A 23954-nucleotide genomic window follows, 5' to 3' on the forward strand; every position below is an offset into this window, starting at 1 on the left:
ATATGGCGGCGCTGGATATTGAACGAGGTCTCGGGCGGTGTGAGGAGTGGGCGCGGTAAACTATCAACGGTCAATACAGATAGTATGTGTGATGGTGCACCAGAACCTCCTCCGTGACTTGAACCAGCTGCAAGGTGTGGAATGCCTAAACTTCTACGTGGCGTCAAAACTCAGTCACGTGGCACAGGTCCTCCACCTACCGGCAAAGATAGGTCGCAAACTTTGGCAGCCTTCTGTCATTTCCTATTCACATGACAACATAAGATTAAACAGACAAGCGGGTGCACATAAACGATAGGTACATTGACCTGTTTCGCTACCTATTAGGGGTATCTTCATAAGAATGAAATGTTCCTACATCGTAAAATTACATTGATCAGTCTGATGTTGTTCCTAGCTGGGCAAAGGTTTCATTTTGCTTTTGACTTGAGCACAGCTGTCCCAAATTCTGACTACTGCTTTTTAGCGATGTAATTTTACGATTTAGCAACATTTCATTCTGATGAAGGCACTCCTGGCAGGTTACTGAGTAACAGCCATGTTCAAAACTGTAATATTCACAGGACAGGTATTTAAAGTACGTTGTGACACTCTCACCCTCACCCTACGTGACGGAGGACTGTGGCTGGTTAACGTCCAGCCAATATGTGGAAACGCTGGACCAGTCAACACGCCTCCCTCAAATGTCGTCTATTGGAAGTCCTGTTGCTGGTCTCTCACATACCGCTGGTATCAGTGGCACACGTCGCGTCACTGCTCCCCCATGTACCAACATTCAATCTGGAATACGGCTGTGTGACCTCGGATCTCTCCGCAAAGTGCCTGCCGAAGGCTAAAGATTTTTATCCCACCCTTCTGTGGGCTATTCCGCGTAACGTGGTAGAAACCAAGAACCCAATTGTCAGTTGGCCACGAGCGTAGAAAACGATACATCACCACATTTTTGCCAACCACCGTGCGCGCTACGTGGAAATAAGTCACCTCCAAAAAATATGCAACGAGCCACCAGGTCCACACTATCACATTGACAGACACTCCACTACGCCCTCATTGTTGTCTCCTGGTACCTGATGAACGTTGTCGTCCGGCGTTTGGCGACTGACACAGAAGTTCTTAGATTGTTACCTCCGTCTCACACGTGATTAAACTTGCGGGTGACTATTACTTTCCCCTCGCAAAATATCACGTGCTTCCATGGTTCGAGCGAATGACCATCGACTACATCTTCGGCGAAAGGGAGATAGTGGAGCTTGATTACTGGTGGTACCAGCAAAATGCTTACAACGCTTTTGAATGCACGCCATGATACCATACGCTATACGCTCTTTGAAAACTATTCCCCCCGCCCCGGTTGGAGAGTGCCAGGCTCAATGTGGCTTTCTGCGCAGCATCACTTCCAAGACAGAATTACCTGAATTAAAGAGGTGAGGAAGAAAAGAGATTGGCTTATTCATGGAAATCCGTAGTCAGAGGCATTAGCAGTGCAGCATGAGTCTGTTATAGATGTTTTAGATGGCATTGTTGGAGACAGAAACCTCCAATGGCAGAGGACAAGAAAATTCCAATTGCATCCTTTCTTGAAGAAAGATTAATTTTGCTGAAGTAGCACAAATAATACACAAAGTTACGTTAGTTTATCCTTTGAATCAAGCTTTTTGTAACGTTCTGTTTTATACAATTTTCATTTGTACACGTTTACTAGTTACAGTCATGTAATACAAAAATAAATAAAATTAACCATGGAGCCTATCGCCTTGGGAGAATTTTTAATTTTTTTTATACCTGGGTAAAAGTGGCGCTGCTAATTAAGGGTACCTTTTTTTTTTTTTTTGAGAACAGACTTACTTACATAAGGAGATAGGTACACAAGACCCAGAACACCAGAACATCGACTGGTTTAATATTAATTCAAGGAAAACACGTAGAATGGAGGCCCAGCTTGATGCGTCATTTATCATTCTCAAACAAATATTTTTATTTAATAACAACTCTGTCGTAGGCCAATGTACGGTTACCAAATAGTTAAGGTTTTTAAATTAAAATCGCAGTGCATCAGGACATTTTCATTATACATAAAATTACAAATGGTACTTAGAGAACATGTCAGCTGGTGGCCCGATTAAAAACAGTTAATTAATTAAACGAATCTGCGGCTGCACTCTGTCCGCGCTACTAGTATCACAACTGTGGACTAATTTCAAACAGGACTTGAACATAATTTCAACAATCGTTAAATAAAAGACATTAAATTGCATACATCTCCACGGATTATTCTGCTCCCATATAGACAAGGTACGGCCAAGCTGGCCAAACGCAACGCGCGTGTAAAACCGAAGCAAACAGTAGTACTTCACTGATTGGCCACAAGCCTGTTACACATGAATCAAGTTAACTACTTAAATAAACTACGGGACTCCTAAAACACTATTAAAATGTCAATGACAATTAAACTAACTTCTCTTTTAAAAGAAATCAAGAAATACAGTGTTCAGTTTGACCAAAGGCTTTCATCACACGCCCACAAGTACCTTACAATAATATAAACAGTGAGTAAATTATATCCTAGTCCGGCGCCACCCCGCCGGGGCACGAGACCAAAATATTGACAATAAACTACTCAGCTTGAGGCTGTAACAGGAGATCCACAGAAGCGCACATGACCCGCCAACCCCTAGGCCTCGTGCGATGACGAGAAGGCCGTCGAAGCAGAAGAAAAACGCGTCCCTGCCCCAGACCAGCAGAACAGCAACGCGTCAACCGCTGCCGATACAAAGCTGTCAACATATACCAAGCAACAAAGAGCAAACACGTTTGATAGAAATTAACATACACAGCAATACTTAAATGCAATTAATGATTATTTGGAAGAAACCATCAACTAACATGGATCCCTCACATTAAGAGTATCAGCTCCAAGGCAAAAAGTACTCTAGTGATTACTAGAAGGCATTGTGGCAAAAACTTGGGCCTAAGCTCCAGGGGTACGCACTGGATATACACCACAGTGGTCAGACCTAGGATTTCCTACGGGGTCGTAGTGTGGCGGAAGAAGGTAGAACAGCGAGTTGCAGCTAAGGAGCTTGCTAAGGTGCAGAGATTGGCCGGCTTAGCCATAACAGGCGGAATTAGCAGCACACCAACCGCTGGACTTGCCACGACTACACCTTTGGGTCAAGATGGAGACAGCAGCTGGGGCACACAGAATTAAAACTGGCAAAAACTGGGTCTCATTTGTATATCTAGAATCACACACTAACATAGTGAGTGAGGTAAATATCCGAATGGCTGGGGAAATGCCTGCTGACAATATAATAACTACCAACTGCTTCGACAAGCCTTACAACATAATTATTGGAGGCATGGAGTAGTGGAAAAAAGAACAGTTCGACACTGTACGGGGGGACATCGTTTGGTTCACTGATGGGTCGAAAATATACCACGGCCTTGGGGTAGGGGTGTACGGGGTTCAGCCAAGACTGAAGGGCATCATCTCTCTAGGAAAACTGGAAAATTGGCCTCTGTACTCCAAGCTGAAATTACTGCAATCAAGATATATGTGGAGGAGAATATGCGTAAGTGCTACAAGGATCGTAGCATCTACATCTGTTCAGACAGATCATTGGCAGCTCCTGCAACGAGATCTAAGATTGTCGCAAAATGTTACAGGAGTCTGGTGGAGCTAAGGGGAAGCAATAGGGTAAACCTAGTGTGGGTCCCTGGCCACTCAGGGATCTGTGGCAATGAACATGCCGATAGATTGGCTAGGATGGAGGCAACAACTCCATTTATTGGACCGGAATCTGTCCTGACAATCACCAAGGTAATATTACAAAAGCCATGTTTTAAAAGAAGCTCTGTAATCCAGGGACTGAACAGGAAAGAGATCAAACTCATGACTGGACTGATGACCGGCCATGGGAATTTCAAAAAACACCTACACACAATGTGTATAACGGAAGAGGACCCTAAATGTAGGATCTGTGATGAGGGTGAAGAAACAGCATCTCACCTCTTCTTCGAATGCATGACATTGGAGAGTAAAAGATACAGAATCTTCAGGACAACTAGACCTGAAGAAATTGTGTCTAACAAAACTGGTAAATGGACTCCTTGCACTATTTAAGGGCAGTGGTTGGCTTTACTAGATAGACAGGGAGCGATACGGCACAATAAACTTAGTTTCGGTGCGGGCAGTGGCGGGTTAGACCTAAGCTGTTTTCGCTTCCATGGTAAAATCAAATCAAGTCAAATCAAAACTTCAGTATTGTAGCGTTCCGCTCATAAACATAGCACGTTAGCCTTCCTAGCAATAACAAGAAACTTTGTACAAAGTCTTTTAATAAATAATTACGTAATAATTCAAACAAGATAAAATAAGTCAAGGCATACCTCTAATGAGGCCTCTTAGCTAATAACAGACATTGTAATTTGGATACGCACCAAATACCAGATGGCCGATTAAAATGTACATTTATAACCCGAACGACTCCTAAATATGGAGTAAGACAGTGTGTAAATACAAACACGCACATACACGTGACCCACACGTGCGTGCCTTTGGGCCGAGCGCACACAACTTTAGCTACAGGGCAAATTCAGTAACTCGCCCAAGGAACGGTCAACAACAAGCAGAAATTACAATCAGCAGTATCAAATACTCAATGATAATAAACAACGATTTCAAATACCAAATTAAAATTGCAAAACACTACCTTGGCACTTACAGAAACCCCCAGATTGACCCACACAGCCCTAAAAGGGGTCACTGAAAGGCACAAGGGAAGTGGATTCCTGGCCAGCTCATATCGGGGCAGAATTAACAATCTTTAAGCTCAGTATTTACTGAACAGTCTTCCTATATAATTTCAAATAAATGCCTAGGAGACCAACAGCTTCAGAACTCCAGGTTGACATCGGATAATACCGCCCTCCTGATCATAGCTGCTAACAAGTTGTCCAGTACATCTCGGCGTATTTAGCACACCACAACTGACTGATGCTCTTCGTAACCAGGTTAAACACAACGAGGAACGTTCCTTATCCGCTGAACTCGCAGGGCAAAGGTTCACGCTGCAGGAAAACACTTGCCCTCATAGCCCAATGATCAACGGCATCAACTCCCTGCAATCCCCAGGCACATCCGTTCATCTCTGTCTCCCACACACTCTCACTACCTCACAGCCCTTAAGGGAACACACAACCAAGCAAAGATAATATGACGACGGCCAGAATCGATGGAACGCGAGCACAAGTGGCGCTAGTAGGATCGCACGTGCGCCCTCAGAAGCCGCCACGGCTCGGTGCACTCACATACGCAAAAAAAGGGGGGGGGGGGGGGAGGTTAGCGTCTCCCGACACAAGAAGTCACCCTCTTTCTGCCAACGACCTTGTCAAAGAAGGCGAATAAGCGAACAGAGGTTGAGGGCACTCTCTTGCCCTTGGGGAGGGAAACTGCCCGTAAATGGCGGAACAACCAGCAATGATCAGCGGCACGACGAAACCACTGCATTAAGAACTCATAATGTGTATCGACAGTACATGTAGCTTGTAACTGATTAAGTGTCATAATGATCTCTCCATTGGCAGAAGATCCAGGTTAGAGCTCCACGCGAACCTACGGGGAGGGGGGGGGGGGGGGGTGGCGGACTGCCAAGGGGAAGGTGACCGTGAGAAAAAGATTAAATAGCCAACGAAAGGGTTATACTCTTCTAGTCGGGTGTGGAATGTCAGGAGTGTGAACGTGGTAGGAAAGCTAGAAAACCTGAATACCGAAATGCTAAGGCTCAATCTAGATACAGTGGAAAGAAGACAAGGATTTTTGGTCAGACAAGTATGGGGTAATATCAACAACAGCAGAAGATGGTATGGTGTTCTAAGATTCGTTGACCGGAGTGCGGTTATAGGGGAGGTAGCAGAAGAAATGGTTACGGTAGAATATGGGCTTGGTAGTAACAAGACAGGAGAATAATTGTGTCCTGCAATAAATGTCAGCTAATAATAACGAATATTCTGTTCAAGCATCACACGAGGAAAGGACATACTTGGAAAAGGCCATCAGACAGGGAAAAATTCTGGTTAGATTACATCATGATCAGGTAGACATTCCGAAATCAGAAATTGTATTTTAAATTATACCCAGGAGCAGATATAGACTCAGATCGCAATTTAGTAGGTTTAAGAGACTCGGAAGATGTAACGTCTAGTAATAAACAAAGACAATATATTGTGTAATAATGAGAATATTAGATGTGTCATATTGTGTCATTGTGTAAAATTATGTATTTTTTCTTTATTATTTATTTCTGAGAACGTCTGCGTCGGCGAGTAATAAGACCGACACAGAAGATAAATGTTGTACAGAGATCACAAAATGAATTAGTATATAATGCATGATGTAAAGTAAAGTCTTTGTCTTCTTAATCTGGAAGCTGTGAGAGAAAGATCTCCTGTTGTTGTCGTAGATAGCGAGAAGGTAGCATTCTTTTGTCGAGATTGGGAATTGTACGCCATTACGTGTGCATTTACACAGGTCTGTAATTGTTGGGATATTTAAATGTTTCAATAGAGTTGTTTAAATGAAAACGTGTATTATTTAATTGTTAAAGCTTGCTTGCCTATTATCCCATCATGTTAAGATATTTTTCAGTTATATAAAAAAATTTATTATCTGTGGAGCTGAGCTGTGTGGAGAAAGAAGAGCCGCTGCCGCGGCGTATTTAAACGACTTACAATATCGTCGAGTATACCGCAAGGAAGCGGTAAAATAATAGTAGAATAATATTATTTCTTTTAGCTCCCAGACTGGCAGTGAAGATCAGCAGATTTTATGATGTGTTGCAGGTTGACGCGGGCTGCTGATAGGATATAAATTACAGTGCAAATAATTTAATGTACTTACCGAATCTGATAGGAATCTTGCTGTGCTCCGTTCTGATCTGGCTAAATTTTATAGTGATAACGTAATTTTCTTTAATGAGAGTCTCATGTTCTTGGGCTAGTCGTGGTATGAAACAGCATTCTAGTAAGAAATAAAATCCACTGCAAACTTGTGTTTTTGAACGATTGTACGAACTGTAACATCAGTGATCATAAAACAGTAATTTCAACTTTGAATAACTATGAAGTAGGAAAGATATATTGATCCTTAGCATGAGTTGCAGTTACTAAAAATCGTTCTTTAAATTGTAGGCCAGATCCAGAACAATAAGACTTCCATAGAATCATTTTTTTTTACTAAAAGGTAACGATGATAAAGAAATTAAAGGCACAGCATTGTTAAAAGAATTTCTCGTCACTCTTTCCATATATGCGTTGTTACGCTAATAATAATAATTAAAAAATAAATAAATGAACCAAAGAGACTAACAATTTATAAAAACAATTAACGAAAGAGTAGTCAGGACGGGAAACTGTCGCCCAAAAACGTGGGGCACGAATTTGCAGTGGCCACAATTATAAAATTTTATGTATTTTTCTTTCAGTGTCTATTGTTATGTATGTATAGATATATATGTATTTAGTGTTAAATGTATGTATGTATATCATGATCTATGCTATGTATTAATGAATGTGCAAACACTCTTTCATGACAAAACGCACTACTGCAAGCGAGTCTGAGAAGACGATCCTGATAGTACTGAGAAGCTCTAACGACTACGTAATCCGGGGGGCAGCCGAACCCCGAGATAAGATAAATTAAAGGTAAGACTACAGTGTAGTTGTCCTGTTGGTAGAAGTTGAGCTCCAGTGGAGTAATCTCATATCGCTAGTGGTGTGCATATTGTACGTAGTTTGATGTTAGTATTTGTGACAGGACAAAGTGGTGGTAGATAGTAATTTTTAGTGTGCAGTGTAGTGTATATAAAGTGATGTATTTTGTGTGCAAGGGGAAAAACTGTTAGATTTTGTGTTTTAGTAAGCAAGTTAGGAATATGGTTAAGTTGCGTAGTCAACGTCCAAGCAATATGGATACTGAGGAACAACAATTAGCTAGTGAAGGAAATGTGGAACCGGGTGCCTCAAGTAGTACTAGTACTCTCTTTGAGGATATAACAGGCGAAAATGGGGGGGCAGGGGCACAGGAAGTAGTGCCTCCGCCCACTAGTCATCAAGTCGATGTAGATAAAGAAATTGTACCACCACCAGAAAAGCAGGAACCAGAGAGTGGTAATCTGCCTGGTGGGTATTCAATTCAGGCTATATTAGAGCGTGTGCTAAATTACCAGGTAGAATTTGCGCAACAGCAAGCCGAGCGAGATCGCCAGCAAGCTGAGCGAGACCAGCAACTTGTGCAATCGATAGAAAGTATGAAAAAAGAGATAGCAGATATGAAAAAGAATTATGAGTCGATACCTAGGGCCGTGCAGGAGCTGACTGAACAGGTCAACAACCTGCAAGTAGCAAACACTAACATGGTAGACGAAATAGGTGTATTAGCCAACAGAGTAGAAAAGCTCGAAATAGATTCCACACAGCTTGTAGAGCAGAAGTGGAATGAACAGGCAAATAAAATTGAAACAGAATTTAACTCATGGCTAGAAGTGAAGGAGAGTGAGATTGACACAAATATTAAGTCTAAAGTAGAAGCAGCCATAGCAAATAGAGATTCTGAATCATTCAGTACCGCAGTAAATAGTCAAGTACAGAATGATGTGCAAACAATTAAACAAATACTCAGTGAGGATATTCCGCAGTGGCAAGTGAATGTTAACAAACGGATATCCGAACTGGAGAAAGGTTTAGCACAAAGCAGGAAACATGTGGAACAGGAACCTCTGTCGCCAAAAGCCCATGGTTTTGGCAACGCACAGACTTATATGCGATACAACAATGGGGAATCTGTAGTCGATAATGCGAAGAGCTGTAGCTCCGGTTCGGAGCACACAGCATATGTCCCAGCAGCAAACCCATGTAGTTCAAAAATATTAGTGGAAGAAAGGTTAATTAAAAATAGGCAATTTCAAACATTTACTACTGAAAGGAAATCAGTACACCCAGTAGTATTCATAAAAAGCTTTAAAAATATCTTACCCAGTGTATGGAACGAAACACAGAAAATACAATACGTAATGTCGTACATTCAAGGTGACGCAGCGCTATGGGCTACAGAAGTAGCAGACAGCTGCAAGACATACGAACAGTTTGAAAGGGCATTTTTGTCAAAATATTGGTCGCCTTGTATACAAGAGCGACTAAGAAAAGAGGTATATAATCCCGAACCGTACTCACCCCGTCTTGGGAATTTGAGGCGGTATTTTGAAAAATATATAAACAAAACGCGCTACTGGGACGAGCCTATATCACCAAGAGACATAGTAAGACTACTAAAATCACATTTACCTATTCATATCAAGGAGAAATTAATACATGTACCAGAAAGCGACATGGAAAACTTCCTGTCGGTCCTAGATTCCATAGACTTGATACAGGAAGACGCAAAATCAGCGTGCGATCACTCGCGGAATAATGGGTCAGGATGTAAACACGATAGAAATAGTAGTGCACAGAACCACAACCATGGAAATGGTGGGGGTGGTAGCAAGCGACAAGAACAATCGCAAAATGGTAGTAACGGTAGAGGCCAGAACGGGTATGGACAACCAATTTATAACAAAAAGCGTCGATTTGACGACAGGTACGAATCCGGAATGTCAGGGACCAACCGCTGGAAAAATGCGCGAGGACAGTGGCAGAGCAATTATAATGATAGTAATCGAAATTGGCAACAGAATCAGCGTAGAAGCCCAGAACGACAGGCTAGTGACCGGTATGACAACAATAGACCACCACCGCAAAACGCGCCTATTGCGCAGCCGTGGCGGCCTACAAATCAGAATATACATATAGTGGAGGTCGCGGACAATAACCGTCCAAGTACCTCACAAGTAATTAATCCAACAAACTAGAATCGGCCTCGATATGCTCTCCATCGACGGCCGAGGGATGGAGTGAGCGCAACTCGAGTAATAGTAATATACCTGGGATACGCATGCTGCGATACAACGAAGGTGTTAGTATGGATAAAGAGCTACTGAATGAGCCGCACGAATGTAAGAAAGATAATAACGAAAATGTGCAAGCTATTATTGAAGCTAGAATCAATGATGTTGCAGTGAACATAATTATCGACACAGGTGCCTCAGTAAGTGTGATGAGTATGGAGTTATTTAAAGCACTGGGAAAGGGACATAGTATTCCGACCTTCCCGGTTAACAATTGTAAGGTGTCTGGAGCCATTAGTGCACAGAGCCAATCAGTTAAGTACCAGGTGCAGGTGGAGATTCATAAGGAGGGCGAAGCCATAGTGAGCTCGTTCCTCGTGGTTAAAGGATTAAAGGTGGCCTGCATTCTGGGAGTAGATTTTCTCCGAGAGAGGGACGCATTGATCGACCTCTCCGTAGGGAAATTAAGCATAATTAATAGGGGTAGAAGGATTGAGTTATCTATGATAAAATCGAAGGAGGTACTTGTGCCGTGCTGTAATCGAATCAATATCAAAGGTAGGAACCCTTGGGTACTACAACTCGATGATTTTTCACATGCAACAGACCTCTATTACCCAAATTTAGAGGACCAAAATTTTGAGACAAATGTTGAGGCATTTAAAACCAAAGTGCACGAATCTGAAGGTTTAAATGACACACAAAAGCAACAGTTGACGCAGCTGCTATCGGAATATACTACGGTATTTACCGACCGACCAGGAATAGTCAAAGGGTACCACTATCACATAGAGGTGATGCCCCATAAAACATACTGTCGCGCAACCTACTCCATCCCTTGGTCGAGGAGGGAATTAGTAGCCAAAGAGAAGGACAGATTTTGTTTACAGACAATTAGTCATTAAGATATTATGTGCTTATTAAACAATGAACAATCTTCTTGTTGACAAAGTGAGGACTAATTTCTTGAATCATTTTATAAAGAATTAATGTCTTGAACCATTTTCTATGTGTAGTGTGTAAGTGCAATTAATGATGCAATCTTCTAGAGTAAGGTAATTGCTGTAATTGTATTAAGATAAGGAACCCTGAGAGAGAGAGTCTTTACTAGCCAAACATTGACTTTGCAATATGCAACAATTATGTGATGTGATGTTTGCTGCCAGTAGTGATTTGAGAACGACACTGGAGCAGAAGCTAATTAAAAACAACCCGTTCCGTGGAAACTCCGTTCTGTATGTAGCAATGCTTCAATTGAAGCCTGTGTACTGGGTACACGCCCTTGAATATTCATTACGCGATACGGGAGTTAAGTCAGACAATGCAGAACCTACACTGTAGTCATATAGGAGAAATCATTAAAAATAATGTTAGTGATGAATGAAGTATTTATTGAGCAATATGCCCAAGTCAAGCTGTCATGCACATGGTAAAATCTGTATGATAGATGGGTGATAACCAGGCAAGCTACACTAAGGAGGAAAGAAAAACTATGTAAAAAAAAAAAAAAAAAAAAAATCCACACACCTTTAAAAAATTTTACAAAAGGGCTATATACGCCTAGTAACAATATGAAAAGTGTGTTGTGATAAGGTAAAAACAAATAAATGCTATGTAAATGAGAGTGACTATGCAAAGAACAGTTAAAAGGTGTTAAAAAATAAACTGTGTGCATAAACAATTAAGTACAGGACGGAATATTGTGTGTAGTAGGGACAGAAAATGACTGTTGTATCTGCACCAATATATACGTCGATAAGTCTAGTGTTGAGTGATAGACTGTCCTAGTGCAGTGCTCAACGAACAATAGACAATGTATAAAAACAGTAGTTATTGGTCCGTTCGGAGTCGATTTAAACAAACATCGCTCGGCGGAGACATGTAGTATGAGTGTAACGAACCATTTCCGCGTGTTGAAAGACGCTCTGGCAGTGCATCAACCGTGAAAGTGAATGAAAACGTGTAGTACAATGTGCGTGTGACGAACTCTGAATACCAGTGTCACAATGCCACAAGAAACCTGTTATCACGCCAAAACATCCTGTGCATACCAGTGAAGCGACGGCTTACTGAACAATAAACGCTTTTAACAAATTGCCTCTTCTTCCACAGCTAGTAATCTGTGTCCTTAAAGACAGTACACCGTTGTGGAATATTTGTTTCATGCGCTACGACGGGGAGCCATGCGGAGAAGCAGAGACGAGTGCCGTGCCGCCATCCAGCCGGTCGCGGTAAACCACTGCCACTCGCCGATACCAGCGAATGGTTCAGCGCGGTTTGCGACTGCATGGGCGCCACGCCAGCACGACGTCGATGTTATTGAGAGCCGGTCGTCGAACCCAGCGACCGTCGGTACGCGGCGTTCCAGACGACGCTACTCAACAATTGCTTCGCGCCGCCAGCTCCATACCACATTGTTGTCACTCAAATGAACTATGAACTATGTGTTTAATGTACTAACATGAGAAGTGTTTAATGGACACGAAAAGACGTGATAAACATTTTTTTGTTGTTATCCAACACAAACTCAAAATATTCATGGATTTAGTGATGTATCGATCTAATATGTTTTCGTCATGTTGATGAAGGATACTCGCACGAATGATAGACATTTTAAACCAACTGTCGCGAGTAAATGCAAGGACGATTCAGTATACTATTGTAAAGATGTGTAATAAGTGACTTACATTACAATCCAGAACACAAGTATTATGTTGATAACAAAGAGACTAAAAGTGTAGCATACTATCACAAATAGCCTTTGTGATATGTGAACATTGAATAGAGTTTGAACTTTTGGTGAGATGACCATGGCTCCGGCGCAGTTTTCCCAGGTTTTCTGATCGCACGTAGCCCGAATGGGGGAGCCAAATAAATGTAATGACCCTGGGACTAGGTTGACGGTCACCTCGCAAAGTGTAAGAACAGTATACCAAGTGTAATTAAACCTACAGTGTAAAAGAACTGAGTAGTGTAAAGTGAATGTTCCAACAAAAGTAACAAACAATAACTAAACAGACGTTAGTGGCAGCATATTGCCGAACATTTTCAACGTTAGTCAATTGCTGCCAGGGGGCATTGTAACGTCTAGTAATAAACAAAGACAATATATTGTGTAATAATGAGAATATTAGATGTGTCATATTGTGTCATTGTGTAAAATTATGTATTTTTTCTTTATTATTTATTTCTGAGAACGTCTGCGTCGGCGAGTAATAAGACCGACACAGAAGATAAATGTTGTACAGAGATCACAAAATGAATTAGTATATAATGCATGATGTAAAGTAAAGTCTTTGTCTTCTTAATCTGGAAGCTGTGAGAGAAAGATCTCCTGTTGTTGTCGTAGATAGCGAGAAGGTAGCATTCTTTTGTCGAGATTGGGAATTGTACGCCATTACGTGTGCATTTACACAGGTCTGTAATTGTTGGGATATTTAAATGTTTCAATAGAGTTGTTTAAATGAAAACGTGTATTATTTAATTGTTAAAGCTTGCTTGCCTATTATCCCATCATGTTAAGATATTTTTCAGTTATATAAAAAAATTTATTATCTGTGGAGCTGAGCTGTGTGGAGAAAGAAGAGCCGCTGCCGCGGCGTATTTAAACGACTTACAATATCGTCGAGTATACCGCAAGGAAGCGGTAAAATAATAGTAGAATAATATTATTTCTTTTAGCTCCCAGACTGGCAGTGAAGATCAGCAGATTTTATGATGTGTTGCAGGTTGACGCGGGCTGCTGATAGGATATAAATTACAGTGCAAATAATTTAATGTACTTACCGAATCTGATAGGAATCTTGCTGTGCTCCGTTCTGATCTGGCTAAATTTTATAGTGATAACGTAATTTTCTTTAATGAGAGTCTCATGTTCTTGGGCTAGTCGTGGTATGAAACAGCATTCTAGTAAGAAATAAAATCCACTGCAAACTTGTGTTTTTGAACGATTGTACGAACTGTAACATCAGTGATCATAAAACAGTAATTTCAACTTTGAATAACTATGAAGTAGGAAAGATATATTGATCCTTAGCATGAGTTGCAGTTACTAAAAATCGTTCTTTAAATTGTAGGCCAGATCCAGAACAATAAGACTTCCATAGAATCATTTTTTTTTACTAAAAGGTAACGATGATAAAGAAATTAAAGGCACAGCATTGTTAAAAGAATTTCTCGTCACTCTTTCCATATATGCGTTGTTACGCTAATAATAATAATTAAAAAATAAATAAATGAACCAAAGAGACTAACAATTTATAAAAACAATTAACGAAAGAGTAGTCAGGACGGGAAAAAGAGTCAAAGCGCGAAGAAGTGGGATGCAGAAGTACTAAGGAGTGAAGAGATACCTTGAAGTTATTTGAGGCTATATTTACTGTGATAATGAATTGCTCAGTAGGCAGTTCAGTTGAAGAGGAATGGACATCTCCAAAAATTAAACTCTTAGAGGTTGGAAAGAGAAACATAGATACAAGGAAGGTAACTGCGAAGAAACCGTGGGTAACAGAACCAATAATTCAGTTTATCGGCGAAAGAAGGAAGTACAAAAATTTGCAGGGAGATGCAGGAATACAGAAGTACCAGTCTCTGAGGAACGAAATAAATAGTAAATGCAGGGAAGCGATGACGAAATCGCTGCATGAATAATGTGAAGAAATCTAAAACCAACTGATTGTCAGAAGGACTACCTCAAAAGATAGAAAAGTCAAAGCAGCCTACGGTGAAGTTAAAAGCAAGGGCAGTAACATTAAAGAGTGCAACGCGAATTCCACTGTTAATTGGAGATGAGAGAGCGGAGGATAGGTGGAAAGAGTGCATTGAAGGCTTCTATGACAGGGAGGACTTGTCCGATAATGTGATAGAAAAGGAAACAGGAGTCGATTTAGAAGAGCTAGGGGATCCAGTATTAGAGTCAGAATTTAAAGGAACTTTGGACGACTTAACATAAAATAAGGAAGAAGGGAACGATAACATTTCAATCGTAGTTTCTAAAATCGTGGGGGGAAGTGGCAACAAATGACTATTCACGCTGCTGTGTAGACTCTACGTGACTGGTGATATAACATCGGACTTTCGGAAAAATATCATCCGCACAATTCTCAAAGCAGAATTAGCCGACAATCAGCTTAACAGCTCAAGCATCCAAGTTGCTGAGAAGAATAATATACAGTAAGAAGAATGGACAAGAAAACTGAAGATCTGTTAGGTGACGATGAGTTTGTCTTCAGGAAAGGTACAGGCACCAGAGAGGCAGTTCTGACGTTGTTGTTGATAATAGAAGTAAGGCTCAAGAAATATTAAGACAATTCATAGGATTTGTTCGACAATACAAGATATTAGAAATCCTGAGAAAAATAGGGGTAAACTATAGCGAAAGAAGGGTGATACGGAATGCCTATAAGAACCAAGAAGGAACAATGACGATTTGTAGAATGACCTCTAAAGAACTGATGAATGGTGGAGGCTCTGGCAGTTGATCCTGAACGTAAATAAATGTGACGTAAATCTAGTACTATATAGCTGCACTACTGATGACAAACAACTGGAAAATCAGCTGTAAAATATCTTGGAGTAACTATCCAGAGCGACCTTAAGGGGAATGACCACATAAAACAAACAGTGGGAAAAGCAGTTGCCAGGTTCAGATTCAAAGGAAGAATCTTAAGGAAATGTAACTCATCCACGAAGGAAGTGGTTTATAAGGCGCTTGTTGGACCAATTTTCAAGTATTGTTCATCTGTCTAGGACCCCTCCTCCAGAACAGGCCATGAAGGCCCAACGGTACCGACCGGTCGCCGTGTCATCCTCAGCCCATAGGCGTCACTGGATGCGGATATGGAGGGGCATGTGGTCAGCACACCGCTCTCCCGGCCGGTGAGTATCCGAAACAGGATCCGCTACTTCTCAGTCAAGTAGCTCCTCAGTTTGCCTCATAAGGGCTGGGTGCACCCCGCTTTCCAACGGCGCTCAGCATACCGGATGGTCACCCATACAAGTGCTAACCCTGCCCGACAGCGCTTAACTTCGGTGATCTGACGGGAACCGGTGTTACCACTGCTGCAAGGCCGTTGGTATCTAGGATCCATGCCAGACAGAACTGATAGAAGAAATAGAGAATATCGAACTAAGAGCGGCACGTTTCGTCACGGGATTGTTTAGTCGGCACGAGAGCTTTTCGGAGATGCTCAATAAAGTCCATTGGCGGATGTTACAAGAGAGACGTTGTGCATCACGGAGAGATTTACTATTGAAATTTGGAGAGAGCACTTTCCGAGAGGAGTCTCGGACAATATATTACTTCCCCCCCCCCTCCCCACATACGTCTCTCGTAATGACCATGAGGAGGAAATTCGAGAAGTTAGAGCCAAACAGAGGCTCGCGCTATGTAATTCTTCACACACGCTATTCGCGAGTGGAGCAGGGTTGATGGCTCAGTTAGTGGTACAAAAAGCACTCTCCGCTACACTTAGTTACGTGGTTTGCGGAGTGTGTTGTAGATGTAGATGTAGAGTGGAAGACCAAAGAACGAATCCCTGCATTAGAAAAGGGTGTAAGAAAGGGATGTTATCTTTCGCCCCTATTGTCTGCTGTTCAGTCTACACGTTAAAGAAGCAATGGCGAAAATAGGTTCAATAGCGGGATTCAAATTCAGATTCAAATGACATTAATCATAAGATACGCTGATGTCATTACTATCCTCAGTGAAAGTGAAGAAGAATTACAGGAATAAATGGAATGAACAGTCTAATGAGAACAGATTATGGATTGAGAGAAAATCGAAGAATGACGAAAGTAATGAGAAGTAGCAGAAATGAGAATAGCGATTAACTTAACACCAAAGAATTGGTGAGCACCGAGTAGACCTTGGCAGCAAAATGACCCTTGATGGACGGAGCATGGAGGACATAAAATGAAGACTAGCATTGGCTAAAAGAGCATCTCTGGCCAAGGAAGGTCCACAAGTATCAAATACAGGTCTTAGTTTGTCGAAGAAATTTCTGATAATATACGTTTGGAGCACTGCATTGTACGGTAGTGAAAGGTGGACTGTGAGGGAAACGGAACAGAAGGCAATCGAAGCGTCTGAGATGTGGTGCCACACAAGAATGTTGAAAATTACGTTTACTGATAAGGTAACGAATGAAGAGGATCTGCCCAAAATCGGAAACGAAAGGAATTTATGGGAAAAGAAGGAGAGACAGACTGGTAGGACATCTGTTAAAACATCAGGAAATAACCTCCATGGTACTGTAGGAAGCTGTAGAGGGTCCCAACTATAAAGGGAAACTGAGATTGGAATACATCTAGCAATTATTTGAGGACGTAGGTTGCAATTGCTGCACTGAGATGAAAAGATTGGCATGGGGGTGGAATTCTTATCGGGTCACATGAACCCAGTCAGAAGACAGATGACTTAAAAGAAAAAAAAGGAAAGAAAAAAAATTGAAAATACACTCGGTAATACAAAGGAGGTTTCTTTGGTTCGCTGAGCAGCGTTACAACATTGCGTGTAGGCTTTCACGGCCGGCGTCTTCATTAGTTAAAACTTCCAGGCTGAGCGGCCGTGGTCGATCTGTAAAACTTTTTCTACCTGACGTTTCGTTGCCAACTGCCTGCAACATTTTCCGAGGTGAGTCAATGACTGGCTGCCAGGCCGCGAAGGTCTCGTTCATATAGAGCGTATTGAGGGCACATCGCTGGTGCAAAGTCGACCGCCATATCTTGTCTAACTTTAAGTCTTCCTCTTTTCTATGAAAATTATTGCGATGCTTCTGAATCTCTATAGCTTCCCTATACATAAGTGAATAATAATGCGATGTCCTGGCTAGCACGCCTGTCTCACTAAATTTTATTTCATGATCACCGTCTTTAAAAACGTGTTCCGCTACAGGTGATTTGTCGTTATGTCCTAGTCGACAGTTCCTTTTCTGTTCAGTTAAGTCGGTATTGACACTTCTTTTCGTTGTTCCAATATAAACCTTCCCACAGCCACACGGAATTGTAAACACCCCACGAGTTGCTAAATGGTGTTGTGCGTCTTTCGCCGATCTTAAACACTCACTAACCATGTTGGTAGGTCTAAAGATGGTTTCAACTAGAAACTTGGCCAGAACTTTCCCAATACTGTCCGTAATATTACGAATAAATTGAAGAAAAACTTTTCCAGTTGACAGTTGTTGCTGGATGTTGTCAGACTCTTTTGTTCTGGGATAAAGTGCTCGATCGATCTCTCTGCCAGCGTATCCATTTCTTAAAAGGCGTTCGCAAATGATGTAGTTCATCTGGCTCACAGACCTTATTAGTTCTGTCCACCAATGTTTTAATGATACCTTTCCTCTCTCTGCCTGGACCGATTGAGGTGGCGCAATGGTTAGCACACTGGACACGCATTCGGGAGGACGACGGTTCAATCCCGCGTCCGGCCATCCTGATTTAGGTTTTCCGTGATTTCTCTAAATCGCTTCAGGCAAATGCCTTTGTCAGGGTACGGCCGACTTCCTTCCTCATCCTTCCCTAATCCGATGAGACCGATGACCTCGCTGTTCGGTCTCTTCCCCCAAATCAACCCAACCCTCCCTTGTCTTGTCTCTCCTGACTGGGATGATGGTTCGAATCCTTATGGAGGTAACGTTCGGCGCGTGTATTTTTTCTATACACTTTATGCCCTAGACTCCCCTCCGCCCGTTTAATTACTGATACATCCAAAAAATTTAGTTGACCATTGCTCTCTTTCTCCATAGTAAACTGTATCTTTGGATTCATACTATTTAGGTACACCAAGGAACCATACAATTCCTCTTCACCGTGATTCCATACCTCAAAAGTATCAGCCACGACACCGCTTCAAAGGACTTTTACTGACAGCGCCAGCTGTTCAAAAAATTCCTTAAATAGATTAGCAACAGCTGGACTCAGAAGGGTGCCCTTGGCCACTCCAGTTTGTTCGTAAAACTCATTATCATACTGTTTGCTAAGTTAAGGACACGGGACTGTGGCTGGTAGTTGTGACCCTCACAACTATGCATGAATGAACTTCGTCAACATGAACCTTGTAAACAGTGATACCACATCAAAACTAACAAGGATATCACCTGGGCTGACAGTATCTCCTTCAGTTTTTCAGTAGAGTTTACAGAATTGTTAATGTGATATAGTCAGCTTTACCAATGTGCTGTTGTAGCAAGGAGGCAAGATGTCTATCATACTCTTAAGTAGGCGATCCAATAGCAATATCGGTCTCAATGGGACATTTGGCTTATGAATCTTCGGTAGCCCATATAGTCTAGGAGGGTAAGCTTCCGTTTTACATAGATATTTTTATCCTCTGTAGGAACGGAAGACTTTTTTATTAATCGATCTTTAACTCCTCACACTTTCGTTGTAGGATCCTTTTAAAGCTTTTCATAAGTGATAGAATCCAAAACGTCCCTGATCTTCCTATGGTAGTCCTCACTCTTCATCACGACGGTAGTATTAACCTTATCAGCAGTAAGGTTGGTTGGTTTGGGGAAGGAGACCAGAGAGAGAGGTCATCGGTTTCATCGGATTAGGGAAGGATGGGGAAGGAAGTCGGCCGTGCCCTTTGAAAGGAACCATCCCGGCATTTGCCTGGAGCGATTTAGGGAAATCACGGAAAACCTAAATCAGGATGGCCGGACGCGGGATTGAACCGTCGTCCTCCCGAATGCGAGTCCAGTGTCTAACCACTGCGCCACCTCGCTCGGTTTATCAGCAGTAAGTACAATAATATTACTGTCCGCATTAACCTCCCGTAACACTTTCCTTTCTCCTTAAGACAAGTTACTGCTAGGTGGCTTAGCTTCACGTAGAGTACTGGCTGTTTCCATCCTGATTTCATCAGCGGAATGAAGTGATAACTGCCGAATCCCCGCCTGTCGCCTGTATATTAGCTGTAATATCCTCCGTAGGAACCTTTGGTCAAGTAACTGCAAAATTTACTCCTTTGGAAAGAACAGAATTTTTTTTCCCTAGATAATTCCCTTTCCGGCCTGGCAGCCAGTCGTTGACTCACCTCGGAAGATGTTGCCCGCGGTTGGCAACGAAACGGCAGGAAGAAGAAGTTTTGCAGATCGACCACAGCCTCTCAGCCCGGAAGGTTTAGCTAATGAGAATTGCAACATTACTTCACTTTATTGCAGTATAGATATGAATATTTACTTAACTTTGTACAATTCGTTTACAAAGGACTATTCCGAGTATTTACAATTGTCTTTGAATAGAAAAGTAGCAACTGATAAAGACAATTTTGCGAAACTCTGCACCTGAAGAATAATGGACATAATGTTCTCATTAATTTGACTGCGAAGTGTGGCGTGTGTTGCTTTCGTACCCCGCTCTCTGGACGACGCCACATTCTACATAGTTTCAAAGTGCTGTAATTGTTTGTAATCCAAAAGCTTGCTGTCAAAAAATGTACATGAAACGTGACAAAGCAAACGTGTGTAAGTTTCAGCTCACAGAAGGTGCTTCGACAAAATGTGTATAGCAGACAACAAACTGCGCACCATTTTAAAAAAAAATCAAGTATCAGCGTTTAGGCCACTATCACAATTTTCTTCACACGGTCTAAAGCCTAGAAGAATTTTATGGAAAATTACTAACCGCGAAACTCCATAGAGTTACATAAACTGTGCTTATCCAATTGCAGGTAGACATACCCTGAAATTAGATCGGCTGTAATACTTTCAATTGAGACTCGATTGATCTTTGGCAGCCAGTTGAAAGAGCCTCGGAAATTATTTGCATTAGGTTTGTATGGCCATGCAGGTGAAAATTATCATGGAGTTGCACTTAGACGAAACCATGTTATCATCTGACTTTGTCTTACCACATAAACTCTTCGTTATTAGATATTCCAGTTCTTTTACCCTAGTTTTTTTTCTTCTCCTGGCGTTCTCTATTCCTTCATGTTGTTCCTCTATATCCAGTTATGAATGGATGATAAATCTAAGTGCTAATGGCGTCATATACTCGTTATGCAACTTTCCAACATAAAACAGTAGACGAAAACCTGACTAGCTCCCGTGCTTTCAGTTGTCTGGTTTTGTGCATAATCAAAAACTAGTGTAATATCGAGGAGTTTAAAAATTTTAATAGTTTTCAGTTCACATGCGAACTGCGAAAGGTTTCTCAAAATCGATATTGCATACACACGAGACTTATACCTTACGCAAACGGAATAAAATTTTATTTGCTATCTGTCTAGTATCATACCGTTAATTAGAAAACAGCTACAGCGAAGAACCTCAAGAAGCTGCTATCTTTATGTATTTTAGAATTTTCCTTGCCACTGCTTCTGTAAACATGCTGTTGGAGCTCTCTTCCAGCATACTGTTCTCCCAAGCAACAGACGAGATGTGTATATCCGGACATTTAGAAAATGTCACTGCAGAGCACTCATCCCTTGCTTTACCGAGGTGAGTACATCCTTCAGCATGAGAGCATTGTTCACTGAAAGATGATAACAAAATCTCCGTTGCACGATTTCAACTGTTCCGCATAAGACTGGTACTTGCAAGAGAATACTAACAATCCGGTATATGGTTTCGAGGAATAAGTGCTATTACTGTGATGGAACCTCTGGAGTTTTACGTTGCTTGGCTGTGATTGTTTTTGCTTCTGTAGCAGCTCTCTTGCGCGAAACACATTATATGCAGGAAACGCAAAAGTTCAAATCCTTGCTGCAAAATCCAGAGAACAAAATGATGAAACTTTTTGTGAAGAGAGAAAATTGCGGGAATTCAGTGGTATCCCCCAACTCAGGTGCAGTCAGCTAACGTCTTCGGTTGAAATGTGTCGGGATGAAGACATCCCGATTCTAGAGCTTGTTGCTCAAGAGCCGAAAACACAATGGTGCGTTAGTGAGTTTCAATTTGTCCTACTGTTAATGTATTGTTAGGTCGCCAGCCGTGAAGCCATGAGCCGTGGTAAGTTAGAAAAATCCATTCTCGAAATGTAATCGCACGCAGTCACTCAAGCAGATGATTAACGATTAACCAACCCCTCCCCCCCTCTCTCTCTCTCTCTTTCTCTCTCTCTCTCTCTCTCTCTCTCTCTCGCCTTTGTGCTTCTCTTCAGCTGTTCTGTTTCCTTAATGGTTAACCTCAGTACCAATTTAGTATTTCCGAATATTCAGTACGGTACATCTACTGCCGTTTTTCCATTTCATATTCTCGTGAGAAACACCGTGCATTACTCTTCTTTTCACTGTTGCAAAGTGCTATGAGCACCCTGTGTGCGGGTGCTTCCACTATGTGTATGTAGGCATAAGTTACTACACGACACTACGTGGAAAGTAATGATGTTGGCTGGTCGTCTCTGGGCGGTACCTGCATCACTGCATTTCAGACTTCGGATGGTTGCTTGTACACTCATGCTCATAAATTAAGGATAACTGCAGAATGTGGAGCCACACAACGTGGCACTACACGAAACAGGCGCTAATAGCATAGGCACATAGGGAACACACACGACACAGATCTGTAAGTCCACGGTATTGGTGATAATTTGAGAAAACCGTCCCGAAACACATGTGCTACAAAACTCCACTGTTTCCTCCGCATGTACCCCGACATCAATATGGGATATGATCACCATGCACACGTACAGAGGCTGCACAATGGGTTGACATACTCTGGATCAGGTGGTCGAGCAGCTGCTGGAGTATAGCCTCCCAGTCTTGGACTAGTGCCTGTCGGAGCTCTTGATGTGTCCTAGGGTTTGAAGACGTGCAGCGATACATCGACCCAGACGTGCTCGATGGGGTTTAGGTCTGGAGAACAGGCAGGGCACTCCATTCGCCTGATATCTTCTGTTTCAAGGTACTCCTCCGCGATAGCGGCTCGATGGGGCCGTGCTTTATCGTCCCCTGAAAAGGCGGACATACTGGTGCAAAATGACATCCCGATACACCTGACCTGTAACAGTTCCTCTGTCAAAGACATGTAGGGGTGTACGTGCACCAATCATAATCCCACACCACACCATCAAACCACGACCTCCATACAGGTCCCTTTCAAGGACATTAAGGGATTGGTATCTCATTCCTGGTTCACGCCAGATGGAAAGCTGGCGAGAATCACTGTTCAGACTATACCTGGACTCGTCCGTGTACATAATCTGGGACCACTGTTCCAATAACCATGTACTGTGTTCTTGACGCCAGACTTTAGGGGCTCTTCTGCGACCAGTGGTCAGTGGAATGCACCGTGCACGTCTCCGGGTGAATAAACCACGTCTGTTCAGTCGTCTGTAGACTGTGTGTCTGGAGACAACTGTTCCAGTAGCTGCGGTAAGGTCCCGAGCAAGGCTACCTGCAGTACTCCGTGGCCGTCTGCGGACACTGATGGTGAGATATCGATCTTCTTGTGGTGTTTCACACTGTGGACGTCCCGTACCGTAGCGCCTGGACACGTTTCCTGTCTGCTGGAATCGTTGCCATAATCTTGAGATCACACTTTGTGGCACACGGAGGGCCCGTGCTACGACCTGCTATGTTTGAACAGCTTCCAGTCGCCGTAGTATTCTACCCCTCATACATAACATCATCAGTATGTGTTCTTTGAGCCATTTTCAACATACAGTCATCATTAGCACGTCTGAAAACGTCCTCACACTTGCTCGCTGCACCGTACTCTGACATGCACCAACACACCTCTGCGTATGTGACTGCTGCCAGCGCCACCGTGCGACGACCACAGGTCAAATGCACCGCATGGTCATACCCCGAGTTGATTTAAACCCGCAAACCGGCCACCAGAGCGTTGTTTCACCATGTATCAGCATTATCCTTAATTTATGAGCATAAGTGTATTTACATATACGCAGGCGGTAAGCATGTTTAGCTCGCTACATCGGAACCATAATATGCACAGTCCGATTACCTTGCATTAGGTTGGTTTGTATGTCGACATACCAGAAGTTATGTATGAGGGGTTATAATAAAAGACTACCTAGATTATGTACTTTTATAGACATTGAGTATATACG

The 23954-nt window shown here is 42.2% G+C and overlaps 1 pseudogene; it reads right to left on the reverse strand.

The window, feature by feature from the left end:
- Nucleotides 1-15899: 15899 nt before the first annotated feature.
- LOC126208920 (5S ribosomal RNA) lies at nt 15900-16017 on the reverse strand (annotated as a pseudogene).
- Nucleotides 16018-23954: the final 7937 nt, after the last annotated feature.

The sequence above is a fragment of the Schistocerca nitens genome, chromosome 1, assembly GCF_023898315.1.
Source record: "Schistocerca nitens isolate TAMUIC-IGC-003100 chromosome 1, iqSchNite1.1, whole genome shotgun sequence".
NCBI classification, from domain to species: domain Eukaryota; kingdom Metazoa; phylum Arthropoda; class Insecta; order Orthoptera; family Acrididae; genus Schistocerca; species Schistocerca nitens.